Source organism: Poecilia reticulata, chromosome 16, assembly GCF_904066995.2.
Source record: "Poecilia reticulata chromosome 16, P_reticulata-male-v2, whole genome shotgun sequence".
Lineage (NCBI taxonomy): Eukaryota > Metazoa > Chordata > Actinopteri > Cyprinodontiformes > Poeciliidae > Poecilia > Poecilia reticulata.
In genome coordinates this window covers 8,142,085-8,155,991 of record NC_088845.1, presented here as the reverse complement: position 1 = coordinate 8,155,991, position 13,907 = coordinate 8,142,085, and the positions used below count along the sequence as shown (strand labels likewise).

The 13,907-nt window shown below is 40.6% G+C and overlaps 1 long non-coding RNA gene across 1 annotated transcript; it reads right to left on the bottom strand.

Annotated features, from left to right (window-relative positions):
• Positions 1 to 2,617: 2,617 nt before the first annotated feature.
• LOC103477843 (uncharacterized) lies at positions 2,618 to 3,616 on the bottom strand. Its single transcript, XR_535705.3, has 2 exons — positions 2,923 to 3,616; positions 2,618 to 2,866 (listed from the first exon to the last, which is right to left on the bottom strand). It is a non-coding gene; the product is annotated as an uncharacterized LOC103477843 (long non-coding RNA).
• Between the last annotated feature and the right edge of the window lie 10,291 nt (positions 3,617 to 13,907).

The following is a 13,907-nucleotide window of genomic DNA, read 5'->3' as shown; positions in this document are numbered from 1 at the left end:
TTACTTTGATTTTCTTTGTTTTCCTTTGTGTCCCATTCTTAAAGAAACTGGTCTTAAAAAGTGTTTTAAAAAGAGCTTAATAAATGGTTGTTTTATAAATTTGAAACTGTCTCAGATGTGCTAAATTCATGCATAACTGAACCTGTGTGCCTTATACCAAAAGAAAATATTCTCTGGGTGAAATTCCCAGGGTGGCGTTGTTGTGCAACCTATTAAAACTAAAAGTTCACCAAATCTGAGTTTCCGTCTAGTATCGCCACACATATATATATATATATATATATATATATATATATATTCTGGGAACTTGCTAGTTCATTATTAAGAGAATTGCTTTCTTGTGTAAATGCACAGAAATAAATATTTTATTTTGATATTTTGCAACAGACCAACACAAAGTAATAGTTGTGTACTGAACTCCTCCATCTGTTTTGTTAGAGAATACTGAACAGAAAGCATCATGAAGGACAATAAAACCAACGTCATAAAACAGTATTTCAAGCTGGAAATGGTGAGAGCATGGAGCAACAGCGGATGTAATGAGAAAGAGAAAAGCCAAGTGGCTCTTTGGAGGAGCTGCAGAGATCCACATTCTATGAGAATTTGTTGACTGTACAACTTAGTCAAGTTAATTTGTGTTATTCTATAACATTGCCTTAAGCTTTTTAAAGAAGGTGCTCTGATTGTGGTTGTAACCCGACAAAATGTGGAAACGTTTAATTGTTTTCCATGTTTTGCATATTTCTGGCTGATCATCGATCTTCATAAAACCTGATCTGCTGATTCTGATTTCGTCCGATATGATTTTTAAATTTTCTTTTGTCCGAAATTTAGCTAAATATAGTAAGAAAGTTGTTAAATTGGCAACAGTGAGGGTGGCTATATTCTTAAACTGAACACGTGAAAATATGACCTGCTGGGTCTTAGTCAAGCCTCTCTTGTGCAGAGCAAAAGAGGATATCAACTGATTTTTAGGCCTTTGTCAAGGCAGAGGTTTAAAAATCCGCATAAGCGAAATGCAAAGGTAGGCTGAATTTTAGCTCAGCCTAGTTTTGCTGAGGTTGAGCTAAAATTCATTAGCTCAATTCATTTGAGCTAATGAATTTTGGGGAAATCAGTGGATTAGAAGCTGAGCGGCTTCACTTTCACATGAAAGTGAAGCCGCTCAGCTTCACATGGAAGTGCATGAAAGTGCAACCTGCACAGTTGCAGCTCTATTTTATTGATATGAATGGATTTTAGAGGAAACTTCACAGATGTGTATAAAGATCCTTGTATACATACAAATCTATACACACTAATGAAATCAAATTAGTTGCTTTTTGCAACCTCAAATTAGTCATTGCAAAGTATGCTTTTAGAAAAACATTAATTTTACCGTAGGAAGGTCTGTCTTACTCTGCAGTCTTTGAGGGGATTATTTTTGTTCAGAATGAAGGTTATGGAGCTATCTCTTTCTTCAAGCCACAGTCTTGATGCGAGATGAAGGTTTATTGTAAATCCAGCCTGAATCCCTACTTAACATGATATGTTTGAGGAGATATTTAGTGACTTTGTTCTACACTGATATTAGACTTGCTTGAAACATCTCCAAAATCTCTCTGCTTATTTATTTATAAACATTTTTAATTCAGAACATTCGGTTTTATTTGGAAGGTTTCACGAGAATATGAGACGATTATAAATTTACAGTCTGATTTTATTTGTATTTCTTTTTTCATCATTTTTGTTGAATAAATTATAGTACCAAATGGAAGACATTTTACTATTTATTGGATTCCACTTTGTTAAATTTGAATTTTGGGAAAACATCTTAAAAACGATGAGAGAATACGTTAATGCCACTCTTTTTTTGTTCCAAGGCTCAGAAACCAAAATATGAGCCAAGGCACTGCAGTGTGTTTTGTAACAGTATTTACTAAACTGCTTGTCTCTAGCAAAGTGCACATGCTCATTTATATTCGCAACAATTTTCAATATGCATAGATCATCCAATCCCCTGAACCACGATATTTTTCTGTCTCTCCCACTTTAAATGTTTCTTCGGTTTGTGTCAAGGTTGCTCTGTGCAGGAGGCATCAACAAACGAAGAGCTCCCCGCTAACAAGGAGCCAGGGACCAGAGAGGCTCTTCTGAGTGTCTCTGCAAATGTGTGGGTTGGAGCTCGATAGCCCCAGCGTTCATTATCTCATCAGTTTGAATATTATCGCCTTCTGAATGCATGCACACAAACACACATAAACGCATGTATTTGCAAGCCGGGATTTTAATCACTTATTCGCTTACTCACCACCTTTCAGAGACGCGTCCCACATCTGCGCTCTCTGAGCATCTCACATGGCGGTGCACACACACACACACTCACACACACACACACACGCACACACCCCTACAGGTTTTGGTGTATCCGCGGGACATTTTTTTCAAACCAGTTTTTTGCAACACTAAACAGACACCCCTTTCCACTTATGCTAGAAAGACGTAGTAAGTTGTCAAAAATCTTGTTGAGCTACACAACATAGATCTCACTTAAAAATTTAGATACACACATCAGAACTCAAAATACAAGAACCTGACGCAATGCTGTATTAAAAGGACAAACAATAATGAGGTGCTTGGCTCCGCACATGGCACCAACAGTAATTGTCAGGGCCAATTTTATTTATCAGGACCACGGCATACACATACAAAAAACATACAATTTATGTGCTATAAGAAGTCCTAACATGGAAATATGGACTATGACTAGTCCATATTTCTGTGGAGTGCATCTGTCATCCCATGAGATGTCTGAATCATCTACAGAATCAGGAACATACTCCTCTTTTGATGATGTCACCTCACTTGAACTTTGTTCTGGACATACCTGTTGATTAAAAACAGATTTTGTATACAGCAAGAATATTTCTACTAAAAGCTTACCACTTGAAGTTCAGTGATGTCCTTTTATTTACGATAACATTTTTGTGCCAGGACTGGTTGCAAACTAGACAAAGAAAAATAAGAATTGACAAAGGGCGGTAGCATGATAAATATTTAAAAAGTCAGTGCCACACTATGACTCAATTTCAACATACAGCACAGCTACACATGGAACACTTTTTAGAAGTGTTCCTGTGGGATCATATTCAAAAGATGAACCCAATTCCCATTCTCAAAAAATTACCTTTACATCACACACCACTCCATTTTAGAGGTGAAAAAAGTCCACATAAAACACATTTTTCTAAACTTGACATTTCGTCATGGATGAGATCATGATCACACACAGTTAACCACTGTTAACCAAAAAAAGTGTAATCTTAAGATAAGAATTTGATCCTAACACGTGTGTAGTGTAGAGTATAAAAACCAATGAATCATTATGATTCTTTGTTTTTGAATCATAATAACCATGTGTTTGAACAGTACTTAATATTCTCATGACTATTTTAGAAAATTAAAAGGTCATTGAGATAAAACTTATGTCAGGTGAGTTGCCAGAAAATAATTTGCATACATTCAGCTCAGCAGCCTGACAAGGCATCGCTATGGAGAGCTAAAATGAAGGGATGAACACTGAATGGTTGTTTAAAAAAATAAAATAAATTAAAGCTCCGCGGAGCCTCAAGCGGCCCTCACAGCCAAGAGCCGCTCCGGCCTATAGCCACTGCGGGGGATCCAGCACCGCCACCCGCCCGCCAGGCAATACGCACCGATGAGTTCAGCATGGTTCCCTGGTGACACATCACAAATTTGGTGCAGATCGGTCGATGTAGAGAGGAGTAATAGCTGATGGAATGACCTAGGGGGCGCAGTGGAGTCAAATTACAATTCAATCCTGTTGGGCTCTTTAGCATTGAACATACGTATCCAGTTTGGTGCCAATCGGAAGATGCGTGTGTGATTCAGAGACAATTGTATGCATATGGCGAAGGACAGCTAGTTGGCCACGCCCCCACGGGTCAGAGTTCATCATCAGAGTTCATCATCAGGTCATATTATGTCAGGTGGTAGAAGATTAATTCCATATGTATTTCTCAGTAAATGTAAGACTGTCATGTTTCTGGCCTGTCTGCCTGCTATGCTCTTCTCCTCATTACTCCTCTCATCAAGCTCATCTGGCTCACCTGCATGCTGCTGCGCTGGAGCACAATCAGGCTCATGTCCTCCACCTGCTCACCAACTGTTATATTCAGCTCTCAGGCAGGCAGACAGTGCCAGATTTTTGAAAGCCTTAGAGTGAGTAGACATTCAGCATTCCTTCCTGACCTGACCTCGAACTCTTTTTTGTCCCTTGGATTTTCCTGCCTTGCCTTGCCCACGTCGGATCCTCCACTGGCCTCGGTCTTCTGGTCTCAACCCCGTTTCTGTCTTTTGACTTCTGCCTCCTGCCTCGCCCTTGGATTCAGTCTGCCTGATATTACCTGCAAGTGTCTGACCCTTTTTCCGCACCCTGACCACTGCTCCTCGTCTGACCCTCTGAGAGTTTGTTGCCTTGATCTGTCTGCCCCCCATCCCTTGCCCTCCAAGCTCTGTCCATCCCTGGGTGTGCTACGGGCCGCTACCACTGTATTACCTGGACCCCTCTTTCCCCACTACACAAGGAAGGTTAGTGATCCTCTTTCTATTTTTTACCTTTGGCCTCCACTCCCTAGAACCATCCCTAACCTGTTTCTCTGTCCTCAGAGGTTCCTGTTCCTTGCTCGTGCTTGCCTCTCCTTACCCTGGTCTTCAATAAAGAATTTTCTGATTTTTACATCTTGTCTGACTGAAATTTCGGGTCCTCAGTTCTGATCATTACAAAGACATACAGTAGAAAAAAACAGGTGACATCCTGTTGGAAGTAGGCGGGGCTAAGGTGACGTCATCATCTGACCATGAGAATGTAATGAGGGTTGGTCAGTAGTGAGACATAGGAAGTCTGAAGCAGCTGTGACCTTGTATGTGGAAGTTATGTCACTTTGATGTTTTATGGCGAATAGTCAAATTTTGGAACTTAGCCACGCCCACGTTTTGACATACAAAAATTCCTGTGATAACTTTAGACCTTTAATGTCTGAACTCTGTGCTGACTGAATTTGAAGTCTGTATGTATTGAGGAATTGAAGGGTGGCTACTCTCAAATATATAAGTAAGGAAAATAATACACAGAGACGTAGTTCTTGCTGCTAGGCCATAGACGAGCCGGAGATTTATTACACCCTCGGAATCAGTTTCGTCAGTTCAACACGTAAAATCTTCCATACCAAAAAATCTCTCCTCAGTCTCAAATTCAACAGTCTTTATCCTCTCAAGTCTCCACGAGTGTTCATTGGAAGGTTTCAACCAATGGAGAAAGGGTGTTGTTTCTGCCAACAGACTCCCAGCTTGCTTTTCTCCAGTGTTTGTTGGGTGACCTTTAATACGAGTCCAAATAAGGACATAAGACCTCGTGATTTCAACAGACCTAATCATCTGCTCCTTCTTAGAACTATCAACAGACCAATTTGTTAAGGCTATCCGTCGAGACCGCATTCCTTCCGAGTCCGTCTGTGCACTTTGTATGCAAATGGAGGGAAGGAATTTAGGTCAGGTTGAACTGGAGAACTGCCGAGAATCCTTTCGCAAAAACAATTCCTTAGATGGTATTTCAGCTCCAACATATGTCAAACGCTGTAGGAGGAGTTCGATCAAATATGACATCTATGAAAAACAGGAAATGGCGGAATTTTATCCAAAATGGCCGACTTCCTTTTGGGTTTTGATCATGGCTCCAAGAGACTTTTTTGTAGGTCCTGACAAGTTACACATGTGTACCAAGTTTCATAATTCTAGGTAAAAGCATGGCTTGGGGCTGATCATTTAAAAAAATTCTAGAGGGCGTTATATAGAAATTAGACCACGCCCATCAATGGTTGTTATGGTTTCCTGTTCGGGGATTGATAAGGGTGCATCCTAGTGAGTTTGGTGCAACTGGAATGAAACATGTGGAATCTGGAGCCAAACGTATGGCGGTGGCGTGACCTCTGATTCGCCGCGGCCACACCCTCTACTGGAAACTCTTGGCGCTTTAAAGCAAGTGAGACCAACTTGTTATCTGTCATCCAACATAGAATCATCTTGATTAGGTCAAAAGAGCCAGAGATGGAGCATTCCAATGAAAAAAAGGCACTTCCTGTTCTAAGGGGGCGGGGCTTTGATTACGTCAGACTATGACTACATATAATCGTAGGGGATCGATCCAACCAGGATCACTCATGTCACGTTTGGTGCAGCTGGGCTCAAAATTGTGGAATCTAGAGCCAAACGTATGGACACGGCGTTACAGGTTACTTCGCCACGCCGCCACGCCCACCTACTCCATCGAAATCAAACGGGGTTGGAATCCACAACACACCAACATGGGTCAGATAGGGATCGTTCAGTGTAAAACATTACACTTCCTGTTCTCAGGGGGCGTGGCCTAAGTGATGTCATCATTTGACCATTGATTATTCTATGGGACCCGATGATGATCAATTATTGAAAGTTTGGTGCCTCTGTCTGCTTTTATGTAATAGTTATAACAGTTTTGTGTTGCACGGCGAGTCTGTGAACTTTGACCCCTGGTACGACCCCTTCAGCATGCTCGAAAACTCACAAATTTGATAACTTTGAATCGGCCATGCCTTATGAACGATCTGACTGAGTTTGAAGCTGATCGATCAAAATACGTAGGAGGAGTTTGATCACATGCGACGTCTGTAAACGGCCAAAATGGGGTCAAAATTGGAACTTCAATCCAAAATGGCCAACTTCCTAGGATACTTGCACTATGACGTTAATTGCAAATTCAGTGTCTTGGGGAGTTCTTCAACTGTACCGAATTTCAAGTCCCTACGATAAAGTAAGTGAACAGGAAAGGGTCTTTTGAAAGTTGCTAGGTGACGCCCTTGGGCTGTTTCTTGTGCGATTTTCGCGCCGACATTAAAATACATAAATTTTCACTGGGCTCTATGCGGTAGCCAAGTTTGGTGAGTTTTTGAATATGATAAAGCTCCAAAAAAGCCAATTTACTTTACGGAAGAATAATAATTTACAGCACGATTACAATAGGCCTTCGCAGCGCTTAGCTGCTCGGGCCTAATTAAATTTATATGTAGAGTGCACCTATTAAGACAAATAGACAGTTTCATGCAAAAAAAATACTTCCAACTATTTTTTAAAAACAATTAAACTTTAAAACGGATCAATTTGACCCGCAACATAACAGGAGGGTTAAATCAAAGATATCTGGACTTCTGTTTCTTGAAGGCTTTTTAATTCTGATCTAAATAACGGTTTGATATATTACAAGTTGTATCCAGAACAATCACTCTCATCACTGGGGAGGTTCCAGATTCGTACCTCAAAGCAAAACTCAGAGCGACGAATAATCAGTGTGGCTCAATAAAACGGTTCTACTATGACCAAAAAGACGAAGACGAAACTTCTCCATCCTCATTAAAGCAAATAGACCACCTCCGTTCACTGTCCAACCTTTAATCTTTCCCTTAAATTAAGAACCCAACTCTGCCCTCTAGTGGCAATTTGGCTCAACGATCGTAAAGACTTTAACGCACCGGGTAGCAGCGTTAGAAACAGGTGGACCTACTTATTAAGAGCACAGCTCTTGAAGGAACAGTTCCTCAAACTCATACATAATAAACAATTTTAGTGGCATTTGTTTGCTCAGCAACTTTTAGATGCATCCCTGCTAAAACACATCCCAGACAAAAGGTTGACTCCCTCATTCAGTTCTGTAGAGGCTTATGATGAGTCAATGATCCAGGTGTGTTAGAGAAGGAACGCATCTAAAGTTGCAGATGGTAGCTCTGGAAAACTAGACTACGGCAGCCCTAGCATAAATGTATGAAAATACAATGATAAAAATAAATTAAACAACACCTCATATTGTTAAATAACTGATTTTATGTACTGAAGTTTTAAATAACACTTGAGTTTGCATGGATGTAAAATTACTGCTCAGTTTTAAAAATTACAATATTTAAATCAGTGTTAAAAGGTAAGAATCTGCTTAATTTGTGATGGGATCTGGATTCACGGTGAATATTAACTAAACCGCATAAATTGCGACTAAATAGCTGATGTTAATATGATCGTAACTTCACGGATAAAAATAGTGCATGACCGATTTTTTTTATGTTGTCGCTCAAGATAACTGATAACAAAAAAGTCTAGCACAACCTGCTGCCCTGACACCAACTCACACACATCTTCATTCACAGTATTACTTGTAAATCGATTTAAAAACTGACTACTACAGCCCCTCTATAATATGCTTGCAGAAAGTTAAACCCTTAAAGAATGACCTCCTTCTCTACAAAATGCAATCATAACAGTACTATCTAAACCTGGAAAACCTCCCACCAGATGCGAATCTTTTCAACCAATCTCTCTTATAAACGCCAACATAATATCTAAGGTACTAGCACTTGGGCTTGAGAAATGTTTACCATCTCTTTCTGAACCTGATCAGAACGGATTCATAAAGGGGCGGCAAGCTAAATATGAACATCCCGATACAGCTTTACTTTCACTTGATGCAGAAAAAGCATTCGACAGAGTGGAACATAACTATCTATACAATGTTTTATCTCAATTTGGCTTGGGTAGGTATTTCATAACCTGGATTAAAATAATTTATAATAAACCCACAGCCTCAGTTATAACGAATAATATTATATCTGATTCATTTAATCTAGCTAGGGGAACACATCAAGGGTGTCCCCTCTCACCCCTCCTCTTTATTCTGGCAATTGAACCATTGGCTTTTGCCATAAGGAACAATCAAAACATACAGAAGAAAAAGTCAGAATAAAAAGTATTGAATCTAAAATTGGACTATTTGCAAATGACATTATTTTAATGTTGTCTAATCTCAAGTGCTCAATCCCTCAACTACTTAAAACCCTCAATGAATTTTGGTTATCCATCCATCCATCCATTTTCTTAACACCCTTGTCCTAAAAATATATTTTTTTTAATTAAAAAAATTTTTTTAACACCCTTAAAATTTTTAACACCCTTAACACCCTTGTCCGTTAGGACAAGAAGTTAAGAAAATGGATGGTTGCTGGTGCCCATCACCAGCAAACGTTCGGGGCGAGAGGCGGGTCACCCTGGACAGGTCGCCAGTCTGTCCAGGGTGGACAGACTGGCGACCTGTCGCAGGGTAACACAGAGACAAACAACCATGCACACACACTCACAGCTAGGGGCAATTTGGAGAGGCCAATTAACCTGACAGTCATGCTTTTGGACTGGGAGGAAACCAGAGTACCCGGAGAAAACCCACGAAAGCACAGGGAGAACATGTAGAAACACCGGAGCCGTGAATCTAACCCAGAACCTTCTTGCTGCAGGGCAACAGTTCTACCAACTGTGCCACTGTGCAGCCTACACACACACACACACACACACACACACGCACGCACACCCCCCCCCACACACACACACACACCTAGGGACAATTTGGAGAGGCCAATTAACCGGATAGTCATTTTTTTGGACTGGGAGAAACCGGAGTACCCGGAGAAAACCCACCATGCACAAGGAGAACATGTAGAAACACCGGAGCCATGAATTGAACCCAGAACCTTCTTGCTGCAGGGCAACAGTTCTACCAACTGTGCCACTGTGCAGCCTACACACCCACAAACACCTAGGGACAATTTGGAGAGGCCAATTAACTGGATAGTCATGTTTTTGGACTGGGAGGAAACCAGAGTACCCGGAGAAAACCCACGCATGCACAGGGAGAACATGCAGAAAGACCGGAGCCGTGAATTGAACCCACAACCTTCTTGCTGCAGGGCAACAGTTCTACCAATTGTGCCACTGTGCAGTCTACACACACAAACCTAGGGACAATTTAGAGAGGCCAATTAACTTGACAGTCATTTTTGGACTGTGGGTCTGAAGTTATCAAGATAACGAACAGCAATTATCCTTATCTAGCAGGTGGGGGTTGTACTTAGCCCTATCCTCGCATGTTGGGCAGGCGGCGTATTTTGACTTATGAAGAGCTCGAATGCCATAGATATCTTCTTCCCTTGCCCTTTTTTGCAGCACAGAAGTCAGCGTTTCATAGTCCGGTTTCCTTTTACCAGAGCAAACATCCTCAGCCTCATCCTCAGGACGTTTCCCCTGGGACAGCCCTCTCTTGGGACCGGTCTTTGAATGCCTCTTCTGTCAGAGCAGAGGTTGAGGACTCAACAACCTCTGCTCTGCAAACTTCCCCAGCCGGGGAAGTTTGTTTTGCAATCGGCGAAGGGTTGAAAAGAAAGGCATCAAACTCGTCATAGTCAGTGGTCTCATCCTGGTAACTCCAGGTTTCAAATTTTATCCCAGGAAGTATTTTATTAAAAATCTTCCTTACTCCAGTGGTGATGACATATCCAGCACCAAAAGTTAATGGGAAAAAGACGGTTGTAAAAACCTGTTCCATACTAAAATTGCTAAAACACGCAGAGTCGAAGAGTCGAAGAGATGATTGGATATGAACTCCTGTTTTGAGATTCAAGAATTCATAGCCTCAGATGTTCTTTGATCTATGTCATAGATGATGATGTCATAGCTACAATGAGCTCACCGTGGTTCTGGGGGAATGTCTTGCTTCTGATGGTTGCTATGGAAACGGTCAAATCAGTTCTGCATGACTCAAACTATTTTTTTTTCCCCAAGATATTTTTATTAGAATTTTCTGTTACACAGACATACAAAAACAGACACACAAAAACATGAAAAGTAAAACAAAATAGATAAAAAGATAAAATAAAAAAACAAAAAAAAACAAGCGGCCCTCGCAGCCAAGCGCCGCTCAGGCCTATAGCCACCGCCTGGTCCTAGCACCGCCTCCCCCTTGCCACAGCTCATGCTCTCACGGAGCAGCCAAACCCGCCCTCCTTGAATAACTCAGTGTGTCATGTTTGGCTTTGCTCACAGACAATGCACAAAAATGTGTTGCTGATTGGCTGCAGCGAGTAGATCAGGGGTCACCAACCTTTTTGAAACTGAAAGCTACTTCATGGGTACTGAGTCATAAAAAAGGCTAACAGTTTGACATGCTCTTCTGAAATAACAAATTTACTCAGTTTGCCTTTAGTTATAAATTATCAATAATGATTAATGATTCTCATCTATGGGAAGAAACTGATTATCAGAAATCACAATTATTGTGATTTCTTACAATAATTAGCAATGAAAACAAGGTGGGAAACAGATATCAATATTCAGCACTTTATCTCTTTTAATCTCAGTAATTGTTACATTTTTAGATAACCACTTACATCTCTACATTTCATAGGAAAAATGTCCAATTTTCACTAGCCACTCAAACATTTTTTTTAACAAATCATGAACTATGTTGCACCATGCTTCAAAAAGTTATCAATTATGTAATGTTAAAGAAAAATCAACTTACATATTTTAAAATAAATCTTATCACATTATGAACTCATAACTGCTGCATTTTTAACAAAATTATAACTGTTATATGTCATGAACACACTTTTAAATTGAACACAATTCCTCAATATTTTAATTAAACTTTGCCATGACACTGCCATGTTGCCACTGACATCTGGTATTGGTTTCCTTATTAGTGAGAAGACTGGCATTGCATGCTGTTCACCAGTGCTCTGTAATCTGGTGTGTAACTTGAAACTGAAACTGTGAGTGCATCTTTCAGATGTGCATCAGTGAGGCATGTTCTGTGTTTGTTCTTGATGAAGTTCATGTCAGAAAACACTGATTCACAGAGATACGTTGAACCAAACAGGCTGGCAACCTTCATAGCTGCTGTGCATACACCACTGCACCATCAATTTTACTTGGCTTTCAACACCAGCGGGATCTAGTTTTAAATTGTATGTTTTTGTTTTTAAACTGTAAGTTTTTATTTTTTTATTATGTTGTGTTTTAATGTACAGCACTTTGTATCAGCTGTGGTTGTTTTAAAGTGCTTTATAAATAAAGTTGGTTTGGTTTGGTTTGATAAATCTAGAGGGCAAAGTGGAGTCAAGTTACAATGTAATAATGTAGCTGTCACATTCAATCTTCAGTTTTTTCAGTGGCTACCTGTATTAGCTGTGTGCAGGTTTTCCTGCCGTGTTGCCCATACTGGACTGTGTTTGAGATTCTCTTTATTAAATTATAATAATCATCATCATCATCTTGGTGTCAGCGTTCATCCTCACCACCACCAACCACAGTTTATGACAGTTTAAGTTTTGGGAGAAAATATGTGTATCTGAACAGCTGGATTGATACTTTATCTAGTCACTTATGTTGGCATTAGTTGCATTGTGTTTCCAGCAGCGCTCCTTGGTGAAGCACGCAACATCTCAGGTAGATTAGCCAATGTAGAGAGGAGATACAGCTGTTTGATTAACCTAGGGCGCGCAGTGGAGTCAAGTTATAATGTAAGGCTATTTTGGTCTTTAGAGGTACAATGAAGTCAACCATAAAAGTCTGGTGGAAATCACATGAAGCCTGGTTGATTTAGAGACGATCGTAGACATGGCTGGTATTGCTATTTGCTAATAAGGCACGCCCACATGCTTCAGCTAGCAGCCAACATACACAGAGTTCATCATCATGTCATTTTATATCAATTTGCACAGCATTGAAACCATTTGAGTCAGAGTAAAAGTAAGACTTCTGGCAGACAAAAACAGGTGACTTCCTGTTGGAGGGGGCGTGGCTAAGGGGATGTCATCATATGACCTTGTGAATGTGATCAAGGCTGGCCAATAATGAGACATGGGAAGTCTGATGAAGTTGTCACTTTTCCTGTAGAAGTTATTGCATTTTAGTATTTCATGGCACAGAGCCAAAGTTTGACACTTAGCCACGCCCACATGCTTTGATGTGCGAGAATTCTTTTGATGACTTTTCACCTTCAATGTCTTAAGTGTGTGCTGAGTTAGTTTGAAGTATGTATCTCAAAAGCTGTAGGAGGAGTTCGATCAGATGCGATGTCTATGAAAAACAGGAAATGGCGGCTTTGACCCAAAATGACCGACTTCCTGTTTGGTTTGGACCATGGCTCCAAGAGACGTTTTTGTACATCCTGACAAGATACACATGTGTACCAAGTTTCATAATTCTAGGTTAAAGCATGACTTGGGGCTGATGATTTAAACTCTTCTAGGGGGCGCTGTTGTGACATTAGGCCACGCCCTCCAAATATTGCACTGGATTCCTGTCCGGAGTTGGATAAGGATCCATCTCAGTGAGTTTGGTGCAGCTGGACTCACAATTGTGGAATTCAGAGCCAAACGTATAGCCACGGTGTTACAGGTCAATTCGCCACGCCGCCACGCCCACCTGCTGCATAGAAACCAAACGGGGTTGGAAACTATTATACACCAACATGTCTTCTGTCTGTAGACACTGTTTCATGTTGATCAGGTCAAAGATGTCAGATAGCGACCGTTCACAGTAAAACATGACACTTCCTGTTCTAAGGGAGCGTGGCTTAAGTGGTGTCAAAATTTCACGTTTGGGTCTTGTAGGGCACCCAAAGGTTATCACACACAGAAAGTTTGGTGGCTCTGTCTGTTTCTTTGTAGGAGATATAACAGTTTATTATTTTCTGGTGAGTCGGTGAACTTTGACCCCTGGTATCACCCCTTCAGCATGCATGAAAAGTCACCATTTTGATAACTGTGAATCGGGAATGCCTTATGAAGAAACTGACCAAGTTTGAAGCTGATCCATCAAAAGCCCTAGGAGAAGTTCGATCAAATGTGAAGGCTATAAATGGCCAAAATGGGGTGAAATTCGCAAATTCAATCCAAGATGGCCGACTTCCTGTTTGACTTGCACTATGAGAATAATTGTAAATTCTGACTAAATTCAAATTTCAAGTTTCTATGATAAAGTAAGTGAATAGGAAAGGG